The following is a 5,425-nucleotide window of genomic DNA, read 5'->3' as shown; positions in this document are numbered from 1 at the left end:
CTCTCCCCGTCTCTCTCGCTCTCTTCCCCTGTCTCTCTCCCCGTCTCTCTCTCTCCCCAGTCTCTCTTTCTCCTCACTCTCCCCGTCTCTCTCGCTCTCTTCCCCTGTCTCTCTCCCCGTCTCTCTCTCTCCCTCGTCTCGCTCTCTCTCCTCCGTCTCTCTCTCTCTCCCCCGTCTCTCTCTCTCTCTCCCGTCTCTCTCTCTCCCCCATCTATCTCTCTCCACCCACTCTCTCTCTCTCTCCCGTCACTCCCTCCCCCGTCACTCCCTCCCCCCGTCACTCCCTCTCTCTCTCCCGTCACTCCCTCCCCCCTCTCTCTCTCTCTCTCTCTCTCTCTCTCTCTCTCCCGTCACTCCCTCCCCCCGTCACTCCCGCTCCCGTCACTCCCTCCCCCCGTCACTCCCTCCCCCCGTCTCTCTCTCTCTCTCTCTCTCTCTCTCTCTCTCTCTCTCTCAACCGTCTATATCTCTCTCCCGTCACTCCCTCCCCCCGTCTCTCTCTTTCCCCCGTCTCTCTCTCTCTCTCTCCCGTCACTCCCTCCCCCGTCTCTTTCTCCCCTCCCCCGTCTCTCTCTCCCTCTCCCTGTCTCTCTCCCTGTCTCTCTCTCTCTCCCCCGCCTCTCTCTCCCTGTCTCTCTCTCCCCCCGTCTCTCTCTCTCTCTCTTCCGCAGTCTCTCTCTATCTCTCTCTCTCTCTCCCCCCGTCTCTCTCTCTCTCTCCCCATCCTTCTCTCTACCCATCTCTCTCTCTCCTAGTCTCACTCTCCCCCTGTCCCCCTCTCTCTCTCCCCCTCTCTCTCTCCCCGTCTCTCTCTCCCCGTCTCTCTCTCCCCGTCTCTCCGTCTCTCTCTCCCCGTCTCTCTTTCTCTCACTGTCTCTCTCTCTCTCCCCCCGTCTCCCTCTCTCCCCAGTCTCTCTTTCTCCTCACTCTCCCCGTCTCTCTCGCTCTCTTCCCCTGTCTCTCTCCCCGTCTCTCTCTCTCCCCAGTCTCTCTTTCTCCTCACTCTCCCCGTCTCTCTCGATCTCTTCCCCTGTCTCTCTCCCCGTCTCTCTCTCTCTCCCCCGTCTCTCTCTCTCTCCCCCGTCTCTCTCTCTCTCCCCCGTCTCTCTCTCTCCCCCATCTATCTCTCTCCCCCCACTCTCTCTCTCTCTCCCGTCACTCCCTCCCACGTCACTCCCTCCCCCCGTCACTCCCTCTCTCTCTCCCGTCACTCCCTCCCCCCGTCCCTCTCTCTCTCTCTCTCTCTCGAGTGAGTCCATCCCCCCGTCACTCCCGCTCCCGTCACTCCCTCCCCCCGTCACTCCCTCCCCCCGTCTCTCTCGCTCTCTCTCCCCCGTCACTCCCTCCCCCCGTCTCTATCTCTCTCTCTCTCTCTCTCTCTCTCTCTCTCTCTCTCTCTCTCAACCGTCTCTATCTCTCTCCCCCCACTCTCTCTCTCCTCCCGTCTCTCGCTCCTCCTGTATCTGTTTCTTTCTCTCTTCTCTCTCTCTCTCTCTCTCTCCCCAGTCTCTCTCTCCGTCTCTCTCACCCCCATCTCTCTCACTCTCCATGTCTCTCTCCCATCTCTCTCTCTCCTAGTCTCACTCTCCCCCTGTCCCCCTCTCTCTCTCCCCCGTCTCTCTCTCCCCGTCTCTCTCTCCCGTCTCTCCGTCTCTCTCTCCCCGTCTCTCTTTCTCTCCCTGTCTCTCCCTCTCTCCCCGTCTCCCTCTCTCCCCAGTCTCTCTTTCTCCTCACTCTCCCCGTCTCTCTCGCTCTCTTCCCCTGTCTCTCTCCCCGTCTCTCTCTCTCCCCAGTCTCTCTTTCTCCTCACTCTCCCCGTCTCTCTCGCTCTCTTCCCCTGTCTCTCTCCACGTCTCTCTCTCTCCCTCGTCTCGCTCTCTCTCCTCCGTCTCTCTCTCTCTCCCCCGTCTCTCTCTCTCTCTCCCGTCTCTCTCTCTCCCCCATCTATCTCTCTCCCCCCACTCTCTCTCTCTCTCCCGTCACTCCCTCCCCCGTCACTCCCTCCCCCCGTCACTCCCTCTCTCTCTCCCGTCACTCCCTCCCCCCGTCTCTCTCTCTCTCTCTCTCTCTCTCTCTCTCTCTCCCGTCACTCCCTCCCCCCGTCACTCCCGCTCCCGTCTCTCCCTCCCCCCGTCACTCCCTCCCCCCGTCTCTCTCTCTCTCTCTCTCTCTCTCTCTCTCTCTCTCAACCGTCTATATCTCTCTCCCGTCACTCCCTCCCCCCGTCTCTCTCTTTCCCCCGTCTCTCTCTCTCTCTCTCCCGTCACTCCCTCCCCCGTCTCTCTCTCTCTCTCCCCCGCCTCTCTCTCCCTGTCTCTCTCTCCCCCCGTCTCTCTCTCTCTCTCTTCCGCAGTCTCTCTCTATCTCTCTCTCTCTCTCCCCCCGTCTCTCTCTCTCTCTCCCCATCCTTCTCTCTACCCATCTCTCTCTCTCCTAGTCTCACTCTCCCCCTGTCCCCCTCTCTCTCTCCCCGTCTCTCTCTCCCCGTCTCTCTCTCCCCGTCTCTCTCTCCCCGTCTCTCCGTCTCTCTCTCCCCGTCTCTCTTTCTCTCACTGTCTCTCTCTCTCTCCCCCCGTCTCCCTCTCTCCCCAGTCTCTCTTTCTCCTCACTCTCCCCGTCTCTCTCGCTCTCTTCCCCTGTCTCTCTCCCCGTCTCTCTCTCTCCCCAGTCTCTCTTTCTCCTCACTCTCCCCGTCTCTCTCGCTCTCTTCCCCTGTCTCTCTCCCCGTCTCTCTCTCTCTCCCCCGTCTTTCTCTCTCTCCCCCGTCTCTCTCTCTCTCCCCCGTCTCTCTCTCTCCCCCATCTATCTCTCTCCCCCCACTCTCTCTCTCTCTCCCGTCACTCCCTCCCACGTCACTCCCTCCCCCCGTCACTCCCTCTCTCTCTCCCGTCACTCCCTCCCCCCGTCTCTCGCTCTCTCTCTCTCTCTCTCCCGTCACTCCCTCCCCCCGTCACTCCCGCTCCCGTCACTCCCTCCCCCCGTCACTCCCTCCCCCCGTCTCTCTCTCTCTCTCTCCCCCGTCACTCCCTCCCCCCGTCTCTATCTCTCTCTCTCTCTCTCTCTCTCTCTCTCTCAACCGTCTCTATCTCTCTCCCCCCACTCTCTCTCTCCTCCCGTCTCTCGCTCCTCCTGTATCTGTTTCTTTCTCTCTTCTCTCTCTCTCTCTCTCTCTCTCCCCAGTCTCTCTCTCCGTCTCTCTCACCCCCATCTCTCTCACTCTCCATGTCTCTCTCCCATCTCTCTCTCTCCTAGTCTCACTCTCCCCCTGTCCCCCTCTCTCTCTCCCCCGTCTCTCTCTCCCCGTCTCTCTCTCCCGTCTCTCCGTCTCTCTCTCCCCGTCTCTCTTTCTCTCCCTGTCTCTCCCTCTCTCCCCGTCTCCCTCTCTCCCCAGTCTCTCTTTCTCCTCACTCTCCCCGTCTCTCTCGCTCTCTTCCCCTGTCTCTCTCCCCGTCTCTCTCTCTCCCCAGTCTCTCTTTCTCCTCACTCTCCCCGTCTCTCTCGCTCTCTTCCCCTGTCTCTCTCCACGTCTCTCTCTCTCCCTCGTCTCGCTCTCTCTCCTCCGTCTCTCTCTCTCTCCCCCGTCTCTCTCTCTCTCTCCCGTCTCTCTCTCTCCCCCATCTATCTCTCTCCCCCCACTCTCTCTCTCTCTCCCGTCACTCCCTCCCCCGTCACTCCCTCCCCCCGTCACTCCCTCTCTCTCTCCCGTCACTCCCTCCCCCCGTCTCTCTCTCTCTCTCTCTCTCTCTCTCTCTCTCTCCCGTCACTCCCTCCCCCCGTCACTCCCGCTCCCGTCACTCCCTCCCCCCGTCACTCCCTCCCCCCGTCTCTCTCTCTCTCTCTCTCTCTCTCTCTCTCTCTCTCTCTCTCTCTCTCTCAACCGTCTATATCTCTCTCCCGTCACTCCCTCCCCCCGTCTCTCTCTTTCCCCCGTCTCTCTCTCTCTCTCTCCCGTCACTCCCTCCCCCGTCTCTTTCTCCCCTCCCCCGTCTCTCTCTCCCTCTCCCTGTCTCTCTCCCCGTCTCTCTCTCTCTCCCCCGCCTCTCTCTCCCTGTCTCTCTCTCCCCCCGTCTCTCTCTCTCTCTCTTCCGCAGTCTCTCTCTATCTCTCTCTCTCTCTCCCCCCGTCTCTCTCTCTCTCTCCCCATCCTTCTCTCTACCCATCTCTCTCTCTCCTAGTCTCACTCTCCCCCTGTCCCCCTCTCTCTCTCCCCGTCTCTCTCTCCCCGTCTCTCTCTCCCCGTCTCTCTCTCCCCGTCTCTCCGTCTCTCTCTCCCCGTCTCTCTTTCTCTCACTGTCTCTCTCTCTCTCCCCCCGTCTCCCTCTCTCCCCAGTCTCTCTTTCTCCTCACTCTCCCCGTCTCTCTCGCTCTCTTCCCCTGTCTCTCTCCCCGTCTCTCTCTCTCCCCAGTCTCTCTTTCTCCTCACTCTCCCCGTCTCTCTCACTCTCTTCCCCTCTCTCTCTCCCCGTCTCTCTCTCTCCTCCGTCTCTCTCTCTCTCCCCATATCTCTCTCTCCCCCATCTATCTCTCTCCCCCCACTCTCTCTCTCCTCCCACTCTCTCTCTCCTCCCGTCTCTGTTTCTATCTCTCTTCTCTCTCTCTCTCTCTCCCCAGTCTCTCTCTCCGTCTCTCTCTCCCCCATCTCTCTCACTCTCCATGTCTCTCTCCCATCTCTCTCTCTCCTAGTCTCACTCTCCCCCTGTCCCCCTCTCTCTCTCCCCCGTCTCTCTCTCCCCGTCTCTCCGTCTCTCTCCCCGTCTCTCTCTCTCTCCCCGTCTCTCTCTCTCTCCCCGTCTCCCTCTCTCCCCAGTCTCTCTTTCTCCTCACTCTCCCCGTCTCTCTCGCTCTCTTCCCCTGTCTCTCTCCCCGTCTCTCTCTCTCCCCAGTCTCTCTTTCTCCTCACTCTCCCCGTCTCTCTCGCTCTCTTCCCCTGTCTCTCTCCCCGTCTCTCTCTCTCCCTCGTCTCGCTCTCTCTCCCCCGTCTCTCTCTCTCTCCCCATCTCTCTCTCTCCCCCATCTATCTCTCTCCCCCACTCTCTCTCTCCTCCCGTCTCTCGCTCCTCCCGTATCTGTTTCTTTCTCTCTTCTCTGTCTCTCTCTCTCCCTGTCTTTCTCTCCTTTTCCCCTCCGTATCTCTCTCTCTCCCCCCTGTCCCTCTCTCTCTCCAACCCAGACACAATGTAATTTCCACTCCCCCATGGGCCCGGGGAGTAAATTAGCACGGCTGGATCAGAGGCATCAATCTCATCCAGCCCTTAGGATGGGCCACTTGTGGGCTCCCAGGGAGGTATCTCCTTCTTACTCCAAATGTAGGAGAGGGAGAGAAGGTGTAGATTGGGGTTCTGAGATGGAGTGTGGGCATCAGAGAGAGAGAGGGGGAGGGGAGAGGGAGAGAATATTTCAATAGCCTTCTCCTTCATTTGAATTG

This window comes from Oncorhynchus clarkii, chromosome 27, assembly GCF_045791955.1.
Source record: "Oncorhynchus clarkii lewisi isolate Uvic-CL-2024 chromosome 27, UVic_Ocla_1.0, whole genome shotgun sequence".
NCBI classification, from domain to species: domain Eukaryota; kingdom Metazoa; phylum Chordata; class Actinopteri; order Salmoniformes; family Salmonidae; genus Oncorhynchus; species Oncorhynchus clarkii.
The sequence above is the reverse complement of the archived record's forward strand: the minus strand, read 5'-3'. Positions refer to the sequence as shown.